Here is a 24,420-nt window from a genome sequence, read left to right on the forward strand (position 1 = left end):
AGCTATGGAACCTTGCTGGCTAGTCTTATGTAGGCCCTTGGGCCAATAGCCTAATACCTACCTATGAACCTATGAACCTATAAACTCTAATGGGAATAAAAATCTGATGTCTGCCATCATTTATTAAGTGTAATGAGACATCAGGCACCTTCTGTCAACTTGGGGATAGGTAAAAGGTATATGGTGTGCGTGGTTGTGTATGTGGGAGAGTGAATGGCGGGGTGCCTGCTCCAACATAATGCTTGGCTACAGTTTTAACTACAACAGGAAAATGATATTTACTACTAGTGGTAGTTAACAGCTATTCAGATGCATGCAGATTAATTGATGATGAGGTCTTTCCACATTGCAACTAACATGTCCCTTTTTACCACTGCTCTTAACATTTGTGCTACAATTATTTCTGAATCTTCAGAAGTATTTATTTCATGATTTTGTATTTTCACTGCTGGGATTTTAAGGATTACAAATGTGGTTGTCAGAATTACAAGACATTGTAGTTGGGTATTGTGAATATTTTTTATTTTTTTACTAATTGTTCTTTATTTATTTTTTTCATTATGATTTCGTATTTGTATCATTTATATATTTTCCTGTTCTGCTTTTCATCTTCTTCCTTTGAATTTTATAATTATTTTATCAATTGCATATTGTAGAAAGTGTAATTAACTATAGGGTCAGGGGTTCATAGGAGATTACTAGTCTAATGGCACAAGAGCACTTGCAAGCCTAGCCGCATTTAACCCAAGTTTCCCAATTTTCAATACCTGGGTAAAGGAAGATCATTGAGGTATGACCCTATGCTATGGCATCTAATACCGACTGCCTCCATCCACAAGGGACATGGACACTGCCCCACTAGTAAATTTACAACTACTTATCCACTGATCTAGGTTGTGCTTGAAAAGGGTCAGGGAAGGGCTTTGCTTCATGTGAATGGGAAACTTCATCCAGGGTAGGGGTAGTCTCTGAGAGATGCATCTATCTCTACAACATGATTTATTTATATCAGAGGATAGGTTAAGATCCTTGGAATGAGTAAGTTTGATTTAGGGATGCATAACATTTCCATCAGAGCCAGATGGGAGACTGCCCTGAAGGCCAGACACAGATTGCCCCTAAGTAGTCTACAGGATACAGAATACAGTGACAGAGCTTTCAAGCTTTCTGTGTAGGACTTGTTATTTATACCATGCACCTTCCTGCAAAAAGCTTTGGGGTCACTCCAGTTGTTGCAGATGTCTGGTGAGATGCATGCAAACAGGTGCAATGTAATCAATTATTGGTCTGATGAGGACTGAGTACAATAGAATGATAATGTCCTTTGATCTGGATGCCATGCCCTTACTTAGGAGTTGCACCACACAGAAGGAATTTCTCACCACTGTGAACACATGGTGATCGAAGATCAGATTACTATCAACCTGAGTACTCACATCATGTACCACTGGGTCTGCTCTATATTGTAATTAGCTGGGGTATTTGTTTTCCCAGAGGTAATAATTATGCATTTTTTGGCATTTGGTTTCAATCCATGGCTCTAGCATCAATCATTTGTCTGTGTTAACCCTTTCTGTAGTATATCAGTATTATTCAGATATTCATTTATTACCCCCAATTTGCAATGATCTGTGAACATGGTCATTCAAAAGCCATCTTTGTTTGCCTTTACTTTTGAGAAATAAATAATGAATAGGACAGGGCCTAGAACAGAACCCTGTGATATAACGCTGGTGACTGGCTTCTTGCTGGAAATGAATTCACCCACTTTGAAAGTGTGTGTCCAAATGGTAAACCATTTAGTTGCCCATCTGGTGGTGTAGGGGTTTAAGCCCAGTTGAGAGAGTTTCTCTATAATACCAGAGTGAGGAATTGTGTCAAATGCCTTGGCCAGGTCAAGGTAGGTGGTATGCACAGTATTTTCCTCATCTATAGTCTTGGTGACCTTCTTGAAGAAGTCAACCACATTTAACAGACATGATGTGCACTTAAAAATCTGAATTGGGTTGAGTACAGAGTCTGGAGATTACCTGTGTCCTTGCTGATAAACTTCATGATGATTCTTCTCATGGCCTTACAGATGATGCTAGTCAGGCTTATGGGTCTATAATTCTCTGGGTTGGTTGACGGTCCCCCTTGTGCAAAGAGATGACTATTGCTGTCCTCCATTTTGCTGGAACATAGACTGTCTGGAGGCTGTGGCTAAATAAATATCCAAGTGAGTCTGCTAGCTAATGTTTTAGGTTATATAAAATGCACCCTGGGATGTTGTCAGGGACCACTGATGCCATGTTTCTGATATTCCAAACTGTGCATGGTGACTGGACACAGCATTCATCAAACCCATTGTAAATCTTGCATTACCTGCAGCAACAAGTCTTGGCAGCAGTAGTATTAAAACAAATGTTGCAACTGTGTGGTTCTAGCTTTACCTCTCTGCTCTGTTAAGCAGAGAAAACATGCCAAGATATCAGTGGAAGACAAACTTTTACTCTCCATAACAACTGATATAAAAAATAAAATAATAAAAAGGTATTTAAAAAAATATCCCAAAACTCACTGCCTAGGTATCAGAAGTCAGTAAATGATCTCAAGTACAAGATGCGATGTATGCAAATGTACGAGTCTTAACAACAAAGAGTATAAAAACTGCATTCAACCTAGTCATCATCTTCTTTCGGCTGTTTCCGTTAGGGGTTGTCACTGCGGATCATCTGTTTCCATTTCTTCCTGTCCTCTGCATCTTGCTCTGTCACACCAACCACCTGCATGTCCTCTCTCACCACATCCATAAACCTTATCTTAGGCCTTCCACTTTTCCTTCCTGGTAGCTTCATCCTTAGCATCTTTTTCCCAATATACTCAGCATACCTCCTCAGCACGTGTCCATACCAATGTAATCTTGCCTCTCTGGCTTTGTCTCCAAACCTTCCAACCTTGGCTGACCCTCTAATATACTTATTCCTAATTCTGTCCACCCTCGTCACATCTAGTGCAAATCTTAACATCTTTAACCCTGCCACATCCAGCTCTAACTCCTGCCTTTTTGTTAATGCCACTGTCTCCAACCCATATAACATAGCTGGTCTCACTACCCTCTTGTCGACCTTCCCTTTCACTCTTACTGGTACTCATCTGTCACAAATCACTCCTGACAATCTTCTCTACCCACTCCATCCTGTCTGTACTCTCTTCTTCACCTCTCTTCCACACTCACCATTACTCTGAACTATTGAACACAAGTATTTAAACTCATCCACCTTCGCCACCTCTACTCCTTACAACCTCACCATTCCTCTATCTTCCCTCTCATTCACACACACATATATTCTGTCTTAGTCCTGCTGACCTTCATTCCTTTTCTCTCTAGAGCATATCTTCACCTCTCCAGGGTCTCCTCCACCAGTTCCCTACTCTCACTACAGATCACAATGTCACCTGCAAACATCATAGTCCACGGGGACTCCTGTCTGATCTCATCTGTCAACCTGTCCATCACCATTGCAAATAAGAAAGGGCTCAGAGCTGATCATTGATGTAATCCCACTTCCACCTTAAATGCATCCATCACTCCCACCACAGACTTCACCACTGTCACATTACCCTCATGCATATCCTGTAACACTCTTACATACTTGTCTGTCACTCCCGGCTTCCTCATACAGTACCACAGTTCCTCTCTAGGCACCCTGTCATATGCTTTCTCTTAGTCTACAAAAACACAATGCAACTCCTTCTGACCTTCTCTGTACTTCTCCATCAACAATCTCACAGCAAACATTGCATCAGTAGTGTTCTTTCCTGGCATGAAACCATACTGCTGATCACTAATCATCACGTCCCTTCTTAACCTAGCTTCCACTACTCTTTCCCATAACTTCATGCTGTGACTGATCAATTTATTCTCTTTGTAGTTACTACAGCTCTGCACATTACCCTTATTCGTAAAAATCGGTACCAAAACACTTTTCTCCATTCCTCAGGCATCCTGTCACTTTCCAAGATTACATTAAACAATCTGGTTAAAATGTCCACTGCCATTTCACCTAAACACCTCCATGCTTCCACAGGTATGTCATTTGGACCAACAGCCTTTCCATTCTTCATCCTCTTCATAGCTATCCTTACTTCCTCCTTGCTAATCCATTGGACTTCATGATTAACTATCCCCACATCATTCAACCTTCTCTCCCTCTCATTCTCTTCATTCATCAACCCCTCAAAGTACTCTTTCCATCTGCTCAACACACTCTCCTCACTTGTGAGTATGTTTCCCTCATTATCCTTTATCACCCTTACCTGCTGCACATCTTTCCTAGCTTAGTCCCTCTGTCTAGCCAATCAGTACAGGTACTTTTCTCCCTCCTTAGTGTCCAAACTTTCATACAACTCTTCATATGCCTTATCCTCAGCCTTTACCACCTCTCTCTTTGCCATGATCCTCATCTTCTTATACTCATGTCTACTTTCTTCTTCTCTCTGACAATCCCACTTCTTCTTTGCCAACCTCTTTCTCTGAATACTCTCCTGTACTTCCTCATTCCACCACCATGCCTCCTTGTCATCCTTCCTCTGTCCAGATGTCATACCAAGCACATTTCTAGCCGTCTCCCTTACTAGCTCTGCTGTAGTTACCCAGCTATTTGGTAACTCTTTACTGCCACCCAGTGCCTGTCTTAACTCTTCCTTGAACTCCACCTCACAATTACCCTTTTTCAATTTCCACCATTTGATTCTTGATGCTGCCCTCACACTTCTCCTCCTCTTCTTGATCACCAGCATCATCCTACAAACCACCATCCTATGTTGCCTAACTACACTTTCCCCTGTCACCACTTTACATTCTCCAATCTCCTTCAAACTGGCCCTCCTATATAAGATATAATCCACCTGTGTGCATCTTCCTCCACTCTTGTATGTCACCCTATGCTCCTCTCTTGTTAAAATACGTATTCGCCACAGCCATATCCATCCTTTTCACAAAATCCACTACCATCTGACCTTCTGCATTCCTTTGCTTAACACCATACCTAACCATCACTTCCTTATCCCCTCTGTTCCCTTCATCAACATGCCCATTGAAATCTGCTCCAATCACCACTCTCTCACCCTTTGGTACAGTTATCACCACTTCATCCAACTCACTCCAAATGTTTTCTTTCTCATCCATTGCACATCTAACTTGTGGAGCATATGCACTAACAACATTCATCATTACACCATCAATTTCCAGGTTCATAAACATCATTCTATCCAACACTCTTTTCACCTCCAAAACACTCTTAGCATACTGTTCCTTCAGGATAACTCCTACACCATTTCTCCTCCCATCCACACCATGATAAAACAATTTGAACCCATCTCCGATACACCTAGCCTTACTCCCCTTCCATCTGGTCTCGTGCACACACAATATACCAACCTTCCTTCTGTCCATCATATTGGCTAGCTCTCTCCCTATACCAGTCATACTGCATTCAACCTCGTATATAGTGCAAATATTGGCACATACATATAAAGCACATGCAGTAAATTAAGTAGTTCTCCTGCGGCTGAAAATGGTTGAATAAGGCTACTTAAACAAAAAAAAATTGAATAGAAAAAATACATTATTTAAAAAGGTGGCATTGTGTAGTAACAATAATTAAATTCTGTATGTGGGAAATGCAGTATTTACCAATGCCTGCCATTATTGCTTAATTTGATCTCTCAGGCTTTGGTGTCATAAACAAACAATGCCAACTAGGATTAAGTTCTGCATTACCACACCCAGCCATGAACTACTAAGTTTTTTGGGCATTTTAGAAAGAGTCTAATTAGTAGTTGTTATTAGTATATACTTACTAGTTTTAGTTGCAGTTTTGTATAGCTATAAGTATTGGATGTTTTGTTGCTTTGGTTGTTATTGTGTTGCCATGCTGAGATTATGATTTTTTGATTGTTTAATTACTTAGTATTTTAGATTTTAGTAATGCCTTTTATGCTTTCTTAAATAGAAGATATCTTAATGTATTGGTGATGTGCATTACACTTGTTCATATTATAATTTAGTAGTTTCAATAGGTTATTTATTGTGGTGGGTATTTGTGTTGCATTTTTGAATATTTAGTTGTCTTTGTTGCTGTGTATCAAGTATGTTTAGGTTGATTATTTTCCACTAAATTCAATGGGAATGTATTTTCCACTAAATTCAACGGGAATGTATGTTTGGCTAGGTTTGTTCACTTTTCTTAGGATGATGTGATCAGTGTGAAGATTTTAGATAAAATAAATTTAATATTTGCAGTTTATACTAGATATGTACTTTTATTCCATCCCCTTTTTATGGGAGCCAAGGTTAGGACAGTAATATGTAAGTTATAGCATGTTATAACATGGTGAATATCACCAAATAAAGTATCAAATGAATGCATATTTTTTTGTAAATAGTGCTGTACTTTGTGAAAGAACCTGTGGATGTTCTTCGTGTTTCACTGTTGCAATCATCACATTTAGGTTATCCCTGCCAGAGTAGCCCTCAGTCGGCCCAAATACCAGAGGCATAGTATTTCTGTGTCGCTTGCCGTCGCTCCAGGACTGATGTCAGGTCGTCAGTGTTATAAATTAAGGCAGTCAACGCCATTACATCAATCTTTCTTGCCAAGGGTTCCAAAGCAGAAGCAGTTCACACAAGTGCCGGTCAGCTTCTACCTGAGTTTTTCGTTTCCAAATTGAAGTTGAAGTCTTCTAAAGTTAAGTAGCCCATTGGGGATCCTTTTTTCTTGCTCTAATCGATGTCAGAAAAAGTTACCAATTGTCTCATCTGTGGAAAGCAAATACCACACCGAGATTTTCATTCTTACTGAATCACTTGCTTAGGCCCAGATCACGATGTCCCACACTGTTGCTTTTGTGCTTTGTTCAATGCCAGAAATATACGTCGTTGGGCCCTTATTGTAGCTAGATATTTTTGCTGTCAGTCCTCGAATTCCGATATGGCTTCAGTAAGCCATCTGACAGCAGATCGAAAAAACGTAAAGATAAAGACAGAGACAGACCGTGCAGGTCTAAAACTGCCGACAATGCTTCCGTTAAGCTAGTCATCAGTTCTCTGGTCCTCAATGAGGCACTTTTGCAGCCCCTGAAGCCCACTTCTCTGGATTTGCAGGCCACTACCGAGACCCTTTCAGAGTCCGGTATGCCACAAGAATCTTCATCGACTAAGAATCCTGTGAATGTCTCTACTTTGGGTGGGTCTGGAGCCACTGAGCAGGCACCGGCTTCTGAGGAAGTACTTATCACTACCGATTTTCAACACAGACTGATGACCTCTTTCGTGTCTACTGTTCTTTCAAAAACTACTGAGTTTCTAAGGACCAGAGTACGAACCACACCCAAGAAACCAATGACCCAATCTCAGGCACCTGCTTCCTTGCCTCAGTCACAGATGCTTAAAATGACAGAAGACCTTATAATGCTTAACAAGGGAATCTAGGCTACCCCTTCCAAAAGAAAAAGAGATTTGTCCCCAGTAGTTTTATCTGAACAGAAGTCCAATGACTCTAAAGCATCTGAATATAAAGATATGCAACCCCTCTCAGCTTATGAGAATTCTGATACAGAGGAATCCATCCCTTCAGCCTCTCCACCCAAGGACTTTTCCTTTGGGGAAACCCTACATACATTAAGGGAGCATTTCCAATGGGAATGTCAGGACTACCCTCAGTCAAAAAAGAGATTCAGGGAATTTTTAGATCTTCCACAACACAGACCTCTGGCCATTCTTCCTGTCCTGGATGTTGTGGATGATCTTTTTTATGGAATCCAGTTTGACTCCTGACACCATCCCTCCTGCTCCCAGGAAACCAGACAAGTACTATAGAGTCCCTGACTCACAAATTTCTTTTCAAAAATCCAGTTGCTGACCCTGAGGTAATCTCTCAAGGACCTAAAGGAATTAAAGCAACTTCTGCTAAGAATCCCACCCCCTCAGATAGGTATTCCCGAGCATTAGACAGACGGGGTAAAAAAATATACAACTCTGCTACTCTTGCTATTAGAGCACTAAATTGTCAGTTCCATACACTGAAATATCAGCAACATACCATGGAACTCCTCAAACACAAAATATCTTCTTTTCCTGTTTGTGCAGAAAATAAAGAGTTACAAGAGTTAATGCATTCTGCAAGTCAAGTAACTAAGCACACCTTACAATATGGTTTTGATGCCCTAAAAGCATCTTGCAGGGCAGCAGTCACTGGTTCTGTCCTTAGAAGGCATGCTTAGCTAAAGGAACAGCCCTTGCCAGACCATGTCAAATTATTGGATGCATCACTGCACAGACAACTTATATGGCACCAAGGCAGAGGAGGCCTTAAAAAAGATGGAAGAAAAAGCTAAATCTATGCAGACAGTTAAAGACTTCTTGCAGGTCCAGCCACCAAGGTTCAGTAGGCATTGCCCCTCCAAACACTGGTCCTTTTCTGCTCCCTCCAGGTCTGCTCAGCCCAGACCCTGGGGAAGAAGGGCCCCCAGACAGCAGCCCCAAGTAATACAGAGTTCCTCCTCTTCAAAACCAGGGAGTGCTAAGCAACCCCCTCATGGTAAGAACTCAACAATGACTTTACATTTCCACGTCTCCCTCTGCCCACCCGCTGTTGCCCCTAGGAGGAAAACTCTCCTTCCACGCATGCACCTGGTCCACCATTACCAATGACTGCTGGGTCCTCAATATAGTATCCCAGGGATACAAATTTTATTTCCACACTTTACCAACCCCAAAAGGGTTTCCAGATCTTACCCCAAACCAGTGGGCAGAGGCCAAAAAGCAAGTCCTTTCCCTGCTCTCTATGAGGGCAATAGAGCATGTTCCTGCAGAACAGGTAGGCCAAGATTTCTACTCCAGACTCTTCCTGGTACCCAGAAAAGAGGACACCTGGTGCCCTAGCCTCAATCTATCCATTCTAAACACTTTCCTGGTGATACCAAAATTCAAAATGCTCAGCCTCTAACAACTTCTACCTATGCTCCCTTGGTTAGTCATCCTAGACCTAAAAGAGGCCTACCTACACATCCCAATCAGGGCATCTTGCAGGAGATATCTACGTTTCAGGGCAGGATCACTGCACTTTCAGTTCTCTGTGCTTCCCTTTGGCTTATCCATTGCTCTCAGAGTTTTCACAAAATGCCTGGCTCCCACCATTGCTTTTTCCAGACAAAGAAGTATTCAAATTTACCCATACTTAGACGACTGCCTGTTTCAGGCAGACAGTCAGGAAAAGCTTCTAAAGCACCTGACCTTTGTAAAAGACCTACCGACCTCCCTCAGGTACACTATCAACGAAAATAATTCCAAACTAGTACCCACACAAAATATTGTATTCCTGCGAGCAAGTCTGGATGCGGCATCCCAGATGGCATTCCTTACACCAAAAAAAAAACAAACCTACCTGACAACCTACTTCTCTCAACTAGCCACCAGACCCCAGTTATCTGCAAGGAAAATCCTGCAAGCTCTGGGGTTCATGACTTCTTGCATTCTACTCATTACATATGCCAGACAGCATATGAGGAAACTACAATGGTGTCTAAAAAGCGTTTGGTGTCAACACTCCCAAGACCTAGAAACTATTATACCAATGATATTGTTTAAAGAATGATTTTTCTTTGGTGGGCAGCAGCATGCTTCCACAACAAGGGACTGCCCTTCTCACAACCCCATGCCACCCAGACCCTCACCACAGATGCATCTGACTATGCCTGGGGTGCACACCTGGGACGGCAGGTGCATTCAGGGCCAATGGAGCCCAAACCAAATACATCTGCACATCAACCAAAAAGAGATGTTAGCTGTTCAGCAAGCTCTCACAGCCTTCAGACCAGTACTCTTCCCGGGGCCTCTACTGATTAAAACAGACAACACCACTGTGATGTGGTATATCAACAAGCAGGGAGAGACTCACTCGTACCCTCTGTGCAGACTCACCATAACCCTTGGCACATGGTCTTTGCCACGCATCTACACCTCTTAGCACAATTCCTGCCAGGCTCTCTAAACTCTCTGGCAGACAACTTAAGCAGAAATCTTCTGGAGCCACACGAGTGGCAGCTAGACCAAAGAATCTTCACCCTTGTAACACAGAAATGGGGCACCCCGAAATTCCCACTCCAACCATAACCTCAGCAAATTCTGCACCAGGGAACCTCACAGCAAGGTCTAGAAAGTGGATGCTCTATCCTTCCAGTGGGTCAACCTTTCAGTCTATGCATTCCCCCATCTACCACTCATTACAAGGATACTGCTCAAAATAAGGGAGGAAAAACCAAGGACAATTCTGATTGCCCCAGACTGGCCATGCCAGCACTGGTACCCTCTGCTGTGCAGCCTGTCACCACTGCCACTATGGCATCTCCCTCAGATCCCAACACTCCTGACCCAGAGGAATGGAGAATTCATGCATCCCCAATTGCAGACCCTCAATCTGGCAACCTGGCTTATTCTCTGACCACTGCACAAATGCCAGTCTAAGCAAACAAGTTCTAGATGTTATACGTGAGGCCAGAAACCCTAGCACTAGAATGTCTTATGCTGACAAGTGGAACAAAGTTTTGCACCTGGATCCAGGCTGAGGGAGTGAGAACTGCACAGGCCTCCCTACCTCTTATTCTGGATTAACTGGCTGATCTACTACACAGGAGTCTATCCTTCTCTTCCATTAAAATTCATGCCTCTGCCATCTCTGCTCATTTCAGCACAGAGCCACCTTTTTTCTCCTACCCTCTCATCAAACAGTTCCTAAGAGGGGCTAACAACTTGAGGCCACCCAGAAGAGCACCTATCCCAGCTTGGGACCTTAAGTTTGTTTTGGAAAAGCTCAGCCTGCTCCCCTTTGAACCAGCAGAGTTGAAGTTCCTCTCTTGGAAGACAGCCTTGCTTCTGGCCATAATTCAGCTAGAAGAGTATCCGAGCTACAAGCACTAATGGCTGCAGAGCCCTTCATCATTTTCCATGCTGACAGGTCTCCCTTAGGTCTAACCCATCCTTCATGCCAAAAGTGGTATCCAGTGTGGCTCTTAACCAATCCATTCATTTGCCCACCTTTTTCCCTAACCCACAAAACAAGGGGGAAAGGATTCTGCACTCTCTAGATGTGCACAGACAACTCAGATTCTCCCTAGACAGGACTAACTGATTTAGAAAGACTGATCAATTGTTATTCAGCTTTGCTGCAGGAGCAGAGGGCAAGGTCATATCCAAACAAACCATTTCCAAATGGATAGCACACTGCATCCATTTCTGCTACAAGCAGCATGGGAAACCTCCTCCCAAGAGGGTCAGGACACATTCCACCAGTGCAACATCCACCTCTGCAGCTTTCCTCAGAGGGGTCCCCACCAGGGACATCTGGGAGGCTGCAACATGGACATCTGTTCATATCTTCACCAAGCATTACCACCTGCCTATCTTCTCCAAATCCAGGGCAGGCTTTGCCACAGCAGTCTTGCAGGGCATCCTAGACAGCCCCCAGTCTTCTTGACTGCCTCCACCCTTTTCTTCAACTTTGGGAATCAACCCAAATGTGATGACTGCAACAGTGAAACACAAAGAACATAGTGCAGTTGTTTACACTTACCATAAATGTAGATGTTTGAGTGTATTCACTGTTGCAGTCCTGATTTCCCTCCCTCCATCCCCCTTGTCTCTCTCTCTCAATTTCTCTCTCTATCTTTACAAGGATTTTTTGGTACTACTTTCTACTGGTGGTGTTCTTCCACCGTAACCTAGCTCTACCTTGGGGCCTTTTGACAGGGAAAGAAAAACTGATGTAATGGTGTCAGCTGCCTTAATTTATAACATTGATGACCTGACATCAGTCCTGGGGCGATGGCAACCAATGCAAAAATACTACGCCTCTGGTATTCAGGCCAACTGAGGGCTACCCTGGCAGGGATAACCCAAATGTGATGACTGCAACAGTGAATACACTCAAACATCTACATTTATGGTAAGTGTACACAACTCTACTTTTTATGTCTTTTGTGCAATAAACTATGCTGTTTTCTAAGAGTGGTGGTCTCTGCTGCCTTTTTTACTCCACATTAGTCAGTTTATGGCACACTTCCCATACCAGATTTGTAAGCCTGCACAAAATACAATTTTCTGTACCTTGAGACAGCAGATGTGTTGGAACAAAGCTTACAGCAGCATAAGGGGAAACAATCCTGATGTGCGGCCTGGTTGTCAACTGACAATGGATGTTATATTGCTTAAGCATAATACTTGCTATTATGTCATGAAACTATGTTATTCCATGAGTCTATGCGTGGAACTGGGCAGTTTAGACTAGTAGAAAAATATGTCAAATGATGATAACAAACAAAAAGTGTCAGTGATAGACACAATCTGAAATTTAGAAAAGGCAGTCACATAGCCAGATTTTGTATTAGTACTAGTAACACTGTTAAGCTGGGTAAACTATAACTTCTGAAAAGCATGTAAATAATAATATTATGTGTATAGACTGTGATAATTTATGTGCACTACTATAAAGTTAATTAAGTTAATTAATTGGAATGTCTTACCTGATAGCAGAGATCTACAAGGACCACTTGATTCATACAACATGGTCATGCTAATAAGCCACCATTACTAAATAAGTGGTTGAAATACTATGTCTTCATGGAGATAAGAAACAGTATCCCTGACTGTGTTAGGGAAAGTGGTTTTGTGTTTTGCTATAGTACATAAGTACATAATCTTACACATGACATAATAATAGAAAAATATTTCCCCAGCTTTAATGAATTGTGGAAGCAACAGGAAGAAGGCAGTCTTTCTGATAAGCATCAATGTCAGTGTGAGAGGGAAAGCAGCAAGTGAATAATCCTATAGATATACCTCTAACTTGGGAAAAAGGCTGGTACCAAATAGACACTTTCATTAGCATGCACAAATGTAACAATGATCACGTTCTAGTGTTATAAATTCCTAAAGGTACAAATTTGACAAATGATATGAAGTGAAGAAGTACATACACCACTTAAAGTGGTATGTCATTGTGCACCTTTGGTTGAACAGCCTGCAAGAGCATCATAAGCAGAAAGAAAGTACTTACAGAATAAAATTTCGCAGCTTAAATATTTTGCAAAGTTCATAGTAGAAAGGTCTTTGCAGTTAGAAAGTGTTACAAAGCAAGGAGTAGAATGAGTATCAGAAGTAAAGAGAAGGGAGAGTATTCAAATGAAGTTAAGTGCACAACCTGAGCAGAATTTGAAACTTTCTGTCATACAATTCACAAAGCCCCAGAAGTGGAAAATTCTAAGCAGGAGATGAGTGATGAGTTGGAAAAAGTTGCCAATAAGAAAGATTTCACCACTGTAGTAGGGGCAGGACCTGTGTAGAGTTCTGACTCCATTTCTGTAAGTATAAGGCATAACAATTAAATAAGATAAAACTTTAGTTTGCAGTTATCTATACATAAGGGAAAAAGTAAAACTATTCAGAGATATTCCTTTCAGAGTGAAAGCAACCCAAAAAAGAAAGAAATAAGAATGTAAAATGGCAGTATTCATTCACTCTGTATTAGAGAGAAAACATCATAAGACAGAGAAAAAGGACAAGGTAGCATATACTGAGAGGCATTAAAGAAGAGATAGCAACTAGCATTATAACATACTGATATGAGCTGCCTTTCCTAAGAAAAAATGTAGGTATTGGAACTCTACTGCCTGTGCTGGAAGTAGAAAAGCAATATTTTCTATCTTACAGCAGGCTAACTCCAGAGTTGTCTGAACTTTGTGACAGCTGATGAAAATTTAAAAAGACACAGTGGAAGGATGACTGTCAATCTAAGTCCAGAAAAATCTAATATTTTCACAATATGTAATGACCTTAACACTAAATAATTGTCATTTCAGCATATCAAAACATATTTTGCCTATGTTGTACAATTATGTAATCCAAAAGATTTTATCTATTAGCAATCTATTATCTCTTATCTAAGTAGAACATATAAAAACTTTAAGCTATAATTCCTATAGATTGATTTGTGAAATACCATTAAGGAAAAAGAATAAAAAACAAAAGTGCAATATATATTTTATAGTATTATTTGGGTTTTATGTATTTATATGTATATTTACTGTTTGTTGTTCATTGTTGTTGCTTAAGTATTATGGTAATATGTATGTTATTTTTAAACAAGGAACATATTTATTAAATTATCACATATGACATAGTCAATCATACAAGTATATAAATGAAAACAAACTATATTAACATAATTTTAGTTGCAAGCATTATAAATCACAAACCATATTAAAAAAAATTTAGTTGTGAACATTATATATCACTTATAATCTATTCAATGTCAGTATTGTCTATATCCCCAATTGCAGTCACTGTTATCAGCAGAATCTCCTTTCTCCACTCCCAAGTTAGCTTAGTTCTCAGAATATTTTCTGCTACTTTGAGTATAATATTTTGTATGATTATTGTTATTCTCCTGAAGGATCTGCATCCAAAATCCCAATCTTTCCTTTGTCTTGAGCTTCCCCCCATTTAATCATCTTCCCTTTCCACTTGGAATTATATACTTCTGCTTGTGCCATGCATAGGAACATTAACTGTATAGCTCTGAAATATCTCTTCAAATTGAGTAATCCCAAACACCCTTGTTCTCTTGGAAGAATCAGCTTATTCAGCTTGACTCTTGCTGTTTTCCTCTCCCAGATAAAATAATTCAGCTCTTTATTAATTTCTGTCCACAACTTCTGCTCTGATTGATAGAAATATGCCTGACCTGTGTATAAAACTAAAGGGACTAAAAACATTTTAACTGGTTGTGCCTTGCTATCCTTATCCATATAACAGAGCTTTCAGTTTTTCAGTTTTCGTATTATCAGTTATTTAGTCTCCTCCTTAGATCCCACACAAGAATCATTTTTAATACATACTCCTAAGTGCTTCATTTTATCATGTACCCATAAATATAGATATTGCTGAACCAATTCTTGTGTGGGTACATAATTTACAACTATTGCCTTTGTTTTAGCTTCATTACTTTTGTATCCTGAACAGATTTGAAACTGCCTCAAAATGTTTTCAAAATGCAATGAAATGTCCTTTTCTGGTTTTATCAGGTATAAAATAATATCATCTGCAAATAGAACCAGCTTTTCTTGACTACCATATCAATTATACCCTTGAATTTCTGAGTCTCTTATTTTTTTATTTATTTATTTTTTTGCCAGTGGTTCTAAATATAATGTAGATAGCAAAGAGGAAAGAGTACACACCTGGTTCCTCTGCTCAAACAGAAATTATCAGAGAGGAACCTACCCACTTTAATTTTCACCTCCAATTCCTCATATATCCTTCTAATCAACTTTATAATTTTATCAGGAAATGCAAATGCTTCTATTGCCCTGCTCTTAAGCTCCCAACTTAGTCTGTCAACTGTTTTCTCTGCACCAAGAACCAACAAGAACAGTGGTATTTTCTTACAATCAGCTTCCCTCTGGATCATATCACTGCTCTGTTAATGTTGTCAAATGTTTGCCTTCCTTCCACAAAACCACATCAATCCATATCTATCAATTTTGGCATCGTCTTTGCCACTTTTTTTAGCCATTATAGATATAAACACTTTATAATCATGGTTTAGGATTGAAATGGGCCTGTAGGAAGCTGATTTGATGGGTCATTGCCCTCTTTAGGTATTACCGCCCCCACTGCTTTCTTCTAGGATGTTGATGCTTCTCCTCCTCTTAAAATACTGTTGAACATAACCTTCCAGATCTTTATCAGTTTTTCCCTGCTAGCTTCTAAACTTCCATGGGAATGCCATCTAGTTCATAGGTTCATAGGTTCATACTAGGCTATCTGCCCTAGGGTATTTATAAGCCTAGTCAGAGTGTGTTTGGCTTTCGCTAAATTAATTTTGCTGTGCCCTTTTTCGAGGTTAGTATACTGTGCCTCTGTCTAACAGTGACACAGAAGTGATACCCGGGGTAAACCTATGATCTCTCATCCACTCATGAAGATTCCTCTTGAAGACAGTCAATGAGGGACTCTGCCTAACCTGGACTGGGATTTTATTCCAGAGTAAAGGGAGCCTCTGGGTTATGAATCTGTCCGTCCAGCATGTCCTATTTATTTTAGTGCTGAGGTTCAAGTCTCTCGAGCACGTAGCTCGATGGGATTTGGATTTTCTGAGGTGCAGCATGTCCATTAATTCCGGGTTGGACATGGCTTTATACGTCAGGCACAGATCGCCTCTGAGCAGGCGGTATGCCACTGAGTAGAGCTGGAGTTTCTTTAACCGGGCAGCATATGGCATCTGTTTGAGCCCTTTGATCCTCTTGGTGAGGTACTTTTGGGGTCTTTCCCGTTGCTGCAGGTGTCTTTTAAGGTACATCCAAAAAGGGGCATTGCACTCAATTATGGGCCTGATGAGGGATGAGTAAAGAGGCACGATGACCTCCCCTGATCTAGATGTGAATCCCTTCATGATTAGGTGGGCTATATAAAATGTTTTTCTAACCACTTTGGCCACGTGGTTGTCAAATGAGAGATTGCTATCAACTTGGGTCCCAGGTCCCTAATTACTTCTTCTGTACTAAATGGATTACCACCTATGTGGTAATTTGTGGGCAATTTGTTTTTGCCAAAGGGGATGACTATACACTTTTTGGCATTTAGCTTGAGGCCATGGCTCTGGCACCAGTTGTCTGTTTCTATGAGGCCCTTTTGTAGGATGCTTGTGTCGGCTGGAGAGTCGATTATGGTGCCCAGTTTGCAGTCATCGGCGAACTTGGTCAGCCACAGTCCTTCCGTGTTGGCCTGTACCTCCGAGAAATATATACCGAACAAGAGAGGTCCCAGGACTGAGCCTTGTGGGACGCCACTTGTAACTGGTTTGGAGTCTGACATGGCTCCAGCAATTCTAACCATGTGGGTTCTGTCCTTGAGCCAGTTTGCAACCCATCTAGTGACATAGGGGTTTATATTTAAGCTGGTGAGCTTATCTATAATGCCCGTGTGGGGTAGTCCTGGAGACTTTCCTGTGGATTGGTCAAACATCACCATTTTTATTTCATCTCCTCCTATTCTAAATGTTAGTAATTGAGCCTCATCTACCTCTAACCTTATTATATTTCTTACATCCATAAACATTTCAATGTGTACCTTTTCTTGATTTCCATATTTCTCTGTTTTATACAGACTTTCATAAAACTTTCAAAATAGTTCTAGTACCTGTACAGCATCTCTTGTTATCTTCCTTGTTATAGGCTCCCTAAGCTTGGCAACAATCCTTTCTACTTTCTTTTTGCTTAAGTCATTATGCTAAAAGTGTTGTGACCTGGAGTTATTATGACAAAACAGTTGCTTAACAGCAATCTTTCTAAACTCATGCATATTGCCAAGGTAATCCCTTATTTGCGGTAATTTGTTTGCCTTAGAATTCTTACAGGTGATCTTTGCACTGGTTAAAGTGAGGCTTTAGTTTAAGATTTTAATGTTGTAGAGTATTTCATTCAATGTGTTGTATCATATTGTAATGTATTACGTAAGCTGCCCATGCACATTTTGTTTTTTTTCCTCCTTTTCTCTACTATGAAGTGACAGTGGAATTGGTACATACATATATATGTATATGTACACACACACACACACACACACACACACACATATATATATATATATATATATATATATATATATATATATACATATATAGTTTATTATCATTTGAGTGACTCACAGAACATATTTTTAAAAAAGTTACTTGCTGCATTTTGAAGTTCCAAAACGGAAACATGTTGAATGTAACATAACGTGACAGTCAGCATTAATTTTTTTTTTGTATTGTGGCATAGTCCCATAGCCCCAAACTACCAGTATTTGTACATTTTTTAAATAAAGTTGACATATTGAGGTATGGCATTTCATCATGTTCAATACATGCATTTGTGTTATGTATATTCAATTATCTGTAATTCTGAGAAATGACTAAAAAACAGTGTACCATGGCAATATTCATAAAATAAAACCTTTAATAAATAAAAATCAGTAAAATAGATGAGCACTTTCAAGTACTCAAATAGCCTTCTCTAGATGAGATGTATTTGAACAACAAACAGAAATTCATTTTATAGTCCTCTTAGCCAATCAGCGGTAGATCCATATTTGTACCTGTTGATGGCTATAAGATAATCAAAGATGGCTTCATTCATAAATGTTATGTTCAATCATTACATGTATTTCAACTGTCAGTTTTTGACCGCAAACTACTACATCCAGTCATATACATCGCTGTAAAATATTCTGAAAAGCTGCCAATCAGATGTCATGAATATTAATGCTGATGCCTCCTAAGGGCATATCTTAATGAGGTCTGAATGCTAAGGTGTATCTTGGTAATCCATAACACAAAAGTCAACATAAACACTGATGGAATCTGCTCAATTGCCAACACCTTGTGTGCCTATGCCTTGCATGTGTGTGAGACCCATCATAGTGGCAACAAGGTCATATTATATTGGTATACCTACATTACAACAATGATACATTTCAGGAAGGTAAACATGCACATAACATATGCAGTGTATATGTGAAGTAAGTAGAGCAAAGGTATAAGGGGAAAGGGAGATGTACAACACATCAGTGAGGAAATCCAAGAAAGAGAAAGCAGACATTGAATAAAGCAGGAAAACCATAACTAAGGAGACACAAGTGCACATGCATGTGTCCACCACACAAGATGGACTGCAAGTCCTGACAAGGTGCATTGACCAAAAGGCCAACATCTGACACACGTGCATAGTGCATTGGGGATGGCTATAAACATGTCTGTGTACAAATGACACAAACATGTGTAACAATTAAACAGCAAATTACATAGGTGCACAATAAACACAGGAGGATTATGGCTGACAAAGTTTGCAGATGACTGCAAACTGGGTGCCATAATTGAAAACACATCAGACACAGATATCCTTCAGAAGGGTCTCATAGAAACGGATAACTGGTGCCAGAGCCATGGCCTAAAGTTAAATGCCAAAAAATGCATAGTCATACCCTTCGGAAAAAACAAGTTTACCCCTAGCTACCATATAGGTGGCAATCCACTAAGCAAAGAAGAGGTTATCAGGGATCTGGGGACCCAAGTTGACAGTAACCTCTCCTTTGACACTCACGTTGCCAAAGTAGTTAGGAAGACCTTCTACATTGCCCACCTGATCATGAAGGGATTCACATCCAGATCAAGGGAGGTCATTGTTCCCCTATACTCATCACTCATCAGACCAATGATTGAGTACAATGCCCCATTCGGAATGTATCTTACTAGACACCTGCAGCAATTGGAAAGACCCCAAAAATTCCTCACCAAAAGGATAATGGGTCTCAAAAATATGTCTTATGCTGCCCGACTGAAGGAACTCCAGCTCTATTCAGTTGCATACCGTCTGCTCAGAGGTGACTTGTGCCTGACATACAAGGCCATGTCCAACCCGGAATTAATGGACATGCTCCACCTCAAAAAATCTAAATCCACCAGAACTACAAGATCAAGAGACCTAAACCTTAACACGGTTATAAATAGGACGTGCTGGAGGGACAGATTCATCACCCAGAGACTCCCTATGCTGTGGAACAAAATCCCGGTACATGTGAGGCAGAGCACCTTGCTGGCTTTGTTCAAGAGAAATCTTGACCAATGGATGGGAGATCGCAGGTTTACCCTGGGGATCACCTCTGTGTCACTGCTGGACAGAGGCATGGCAAAATAATGGGCAGAGCATCCTTCAACCTAAGGGGTGGTGAAAGCCACAAAACTTTGGGCTAGGCTTGTAAATGCCCTAGGGCAGATAGCCTAGTATAAACCTATGAACCTATGAACCTAAAAGTAGTTTGGAATATCACATACCCATATATACTACAATGCAAACATAATAGAACAGATGGCACAATCACCTATATTTATATAAATATCATTGTACATATGTAGGAATTATCTACGGACAGTCCTGTGTATGGAAGTACAGCACAACAAAATTGAATAAATGCAATTAACAAGTTTCATATTGTAAGGGTGTTCGTGTGTTGATCATTTTATGATCATACGCATGTATATCTACTTCAATCAGTGCACATGTACAATAAAGGCATGCACATGGATATAGGTATGCTAACATATGTATACATGTCTTAATATAAGCTAGTTTCAAAAAGAATGGTTAGTGCCATAAACAAGATAGGGACAAAAAAGAATCATGAGTGATGCTAAGCAAAGCATCACCTCCATATATTCAGTAAGGGACCACTGAATGTCAATGCAGTATGCGAAAGATACATTTTCATATGTACCTGTCCACTACACAATAATTGCCAGTACCTGACACATACAAAGTCATTGTGACAGTGGGAAAACTTGACCCAAAAATGTTATATAAGTTACAAAATCAAGGATATGTCATGTTGCTGAACAGACAAAAGTCAGTAACTAACAATACACAAATGTGTGCAATACATACACATGGAAAATGTGTGCAAATAAACACACTTTACTGACCTCACTTGTCATTTGATATTTGATAAGAATGGGAATAATGTTGCATGTGAGCTGCTGTCATCCCTCATTAGTAAGGACTGGAGTAAAACAAGTAGAACAGTTTTGTCCCACTCACACTATGCTAACTGCAACAGTCACATCTGTGATTTATGAATCTCATTTCACTGAAAGCTAACAATATAAAATCAAAAGTAGGTGGGGGGCTACATCCCCCACACCCCCCAATGTGGGGGGCTGTGCCCGCCCACACCCCTAACTACATATACTAACTCCAGGATCGCACTACAATGGGGAAAAGGGCATATATGTTTTATTTGCCCAACAGTACTTGCATTCAGTGAAATGTGATTCAGTCAAATGAGTTTTCAGTAATTTGAGCTTTCAGCAATTTGTTGTGAGAGTTTTGAAATTCAGTAAAATGAGTTTTCAGTTACTCAAAGTAGACCTATATATAGATATAGATATATGTACATGTATAAATAAGCAGGCATCATATATATTGCCTGATCCTGTGCAATGTTTTTCTATGACAGGTATGCTGCAAAACATATCAGTAGTTGTATGTGCATGTATTGTGCAACAAACTACAGATGAAACAATCCATAATGCATGTTTTCTGAAGCATAATGATGGTCATGGAAAGGAAGGCTGTCTCACAATACTGATATGTATGTGGATGTAATACATGGCAGGTCGTGCTACATTGCCACATCTATTCTCTGCTTCACAGTATGGAATGACGTGTTACATATCACAATCAACCTTAAAGGTAGACATCTGAAACAACACTATATCACTTTAATGGCAGCTAGGAACCAACATAACTGTAAAGAGATTATATAATATGAAGAGGAAGAAAAATAGAAGTCCTCCAGAGGTATAAATGCGCTGCTAGTCAAAACCACAAATGTGGTTATTAAAACTAGTATTGTAAAATACTGGTAGAACAGACCAAGGCACAGTGACAGCATAGATAGCATAAAAATGATTTATTTGTGTGAGCCCTTTCATGGCTTAACCTGCCGCTTCATCAGACATTTTGAAAAACATTTTGAGTGTTACATTTAAAGAACTCTTAGCCAATAGTAATACAGTTACAATCATTATCTAATTAGTCAATTAAAGAGATAGGCAATATATGAAAAAGCTATAAAAATAATAAATAAACCTACCTAAATCTATTTACAATTCACTCAAAAATAACAAGAACAACAGAAACATCTCATGTATAATATGTGACATCTCATAAGAACTTCTTATATAAAATCAATATAATTTAAATATCCTATTTTTTAAAATGGGCTTAATGCAAATTTTGTCATTTAACCCTTTACCCTTGTTACTTCTCATTCTAATAATCCACCTTAATTCTATGGATTCCACCTTATTTTCAATGTCCCCCCTACGAATATTTTCATGGATAATCTCCAAAACCATAAATTTAAAACTATGTGATGCATCATGTGTTGCAATATGTTTAGCTAGGGCATTGGTGCATATAGAATTATTAATACAATATATATGTTCTCTTATTCTGTTGCGAAGACGATGATCTGTTTTGCCTATATAGAAACTATTACAGGTTTGGCAAATAGCTAAATAAACTAGATGTGTAGTATTGCAATCAGCCTGAACCTGAAAATATAAAATTTTTCCTGTATCATGATGCAGAAATTCACTTGAACTATCAATAAATTTACACCAATTACAGTTCTTACAAGGTAAGGTACCATTTACATTGTTTGGACCAATGTTCAAAACATCTTTAGGAAAACACAACACTCTTTTTAAGTTCTTTCTGTTTTTATATGTAAAACTGTTTTTTTACCCACTATTGAGATTACTTCTTGGTCAGTAGTAAGTATAGACCAATTATTTTTTATAACTTCCTCAATACTGTGAATGTTTCCAAAGTGGGTAAGAGGCACCCTTACTGAACCCTTGATTCTATCAACCTGTAAGGAATTAGTCCAGGGTCCATCAGAAAAATATGGTTTTCCTTCATTCTTAAGAGACTGTATTACCTTTTTTTAAATAGTATCCACTTCTCCTCTATCATATCCCCTTTCATAAAATCTCGTTGAGAGAGAAGTATTTTTATTAAGAGACAAGGCCTTCGGGCATCTAGATTAAATGCCAGTGATGGAGATTTCACTACAGAAACTTTAAATTTATGGTTTTGGAGATTATCCATGAAAATATTCATAGGAGTGACATTGAAAATAAGGTGGAATCAGTAGAATTAAGGTGGATTATTAGAATGAGAGGTAACAAGGGTAAAGGGTTAATAGACAAAATTTGCATTATGCCCATTTTAAAAATAGGATATTTAAATGATAAAGTTTTTATATAAGATGTTCTTATGAGATGTTACATATTATACATGAGATGTTTCTGTTCTTGTTATTTTTGAGTGAATTGTAAGTAGATTTAGGTACGTTTATTTATCATTTTAATAGCTTTTCATATATTTCCTATCTCTTTAATTGGCTAATTAGATAATGATTGTAACTGTGTTATTATTGGCTAAGAATTCTTTAAATGTAACACTCAAAATGTTTTTCAAAATGTCTGATGAAGCGGCAGGTTAAGCCATGAAAGCGCTCACACAAATGAAATGTTTTTATGCTATCTACGCTGTCACTGTGCCTTGGTTTGCTCTACCAGTATTTTACAATACAAGATTATATAATATGCAATTAGAACAAACATAACTGTAAAGAGGTTATATAATATGCAATTAACATCATCAAAATGCATGAATCAGGATATCTGTAATGTTTGCCTAATTTCCATCACATTACGGTACATTTGTTATATAACAAAAGAAACAGAAGTGTAATAATAACACGTGTAATATAATGATTATGCAACATTCTAAATGTTGTAAAAGTCATATCATGATGATTTAAATAGAAGGCCATAAATGGGTCAGTGTGCTCATCATACATTGCCATTAAATTACTTTGGTACACACCATGGCATGCAGTATTCAGTCTATCAGGAATATGTCCATTGTTACCTGCTCATTTACACAGCCTTCAGTTTGAATGCACAATACATGTGCACTGGACACAAACATTTATAAAATTAATTTGTAAGACAGGTATGCCATGCCACTCTAGCAAGCAAAACTGACTTAGAGCTTAATTCCAAAAGAATTGATAGAGAGCAGGTTAACAGTGACAGCAGAGCATATTACCAGATAGGCCTTACAGCAATACAGTCACAGATTCTGAGAACAAATCCTTAGGAAAATAACCACTATTCTTTACTCAATGTGTGCCTCACATATTTATGTTGAGATTTTTATGTAACATTTAAATTTCCACTATAAGTCATCATCGTGTGCAACTAATGCATTATGATCAAATACCATGGTTAAAATATGTGTTTAAAAATTTTTTTAGGAGTAAAAATCCATGGTAAAGCGAAAATGCATATGCAAATGAGATTAGCAATGCATCATGGTTAATGCATGACATCTCACCAGTATAAAATTGTAATGGAAGTTGAAAGCTGACAAAAATGCTGAACACAGTTACAAGCATAGTGACAGCATGTGATATCTAGAAATAGCATTGCCACCTATCCATTTTTTCCAGACTATCAGAAATCAAACCGATTATCCAGTAGTCTGGAAAACACTGTATGAATTCTGTTATTCTCTTTCAAAAAAAACAGACTATTGGAGTTTGTTAAATCGGCAGATTTACTATGCTTTTTTTACAGAAAAGCATGGTAAATCTGCAAAAAGAAGGCACTGGGAATGGAAAAAGAGGGCATTCCTGTACATATGACATATGATGATGTAATAAATTGGATGAAAATGGGCGGGAGATGGGAGGAGTTGGGTGGGGTTAAA

The sequence above is a fragment of the Protopterus annectens genome, chromosome 5.part0 (assembly GCF_019279795.1).
Source record: "Protopterus annectens isolate FY-2018-M chromosome 5.part0, PAN1.0, whole genome shotgun sequence".
Lineage (NCBI taxonomy): Eukaryota > Metazoa > Chordata > Ceratodontiformes > Protopteridae > Protopterus > Protopterus annectens.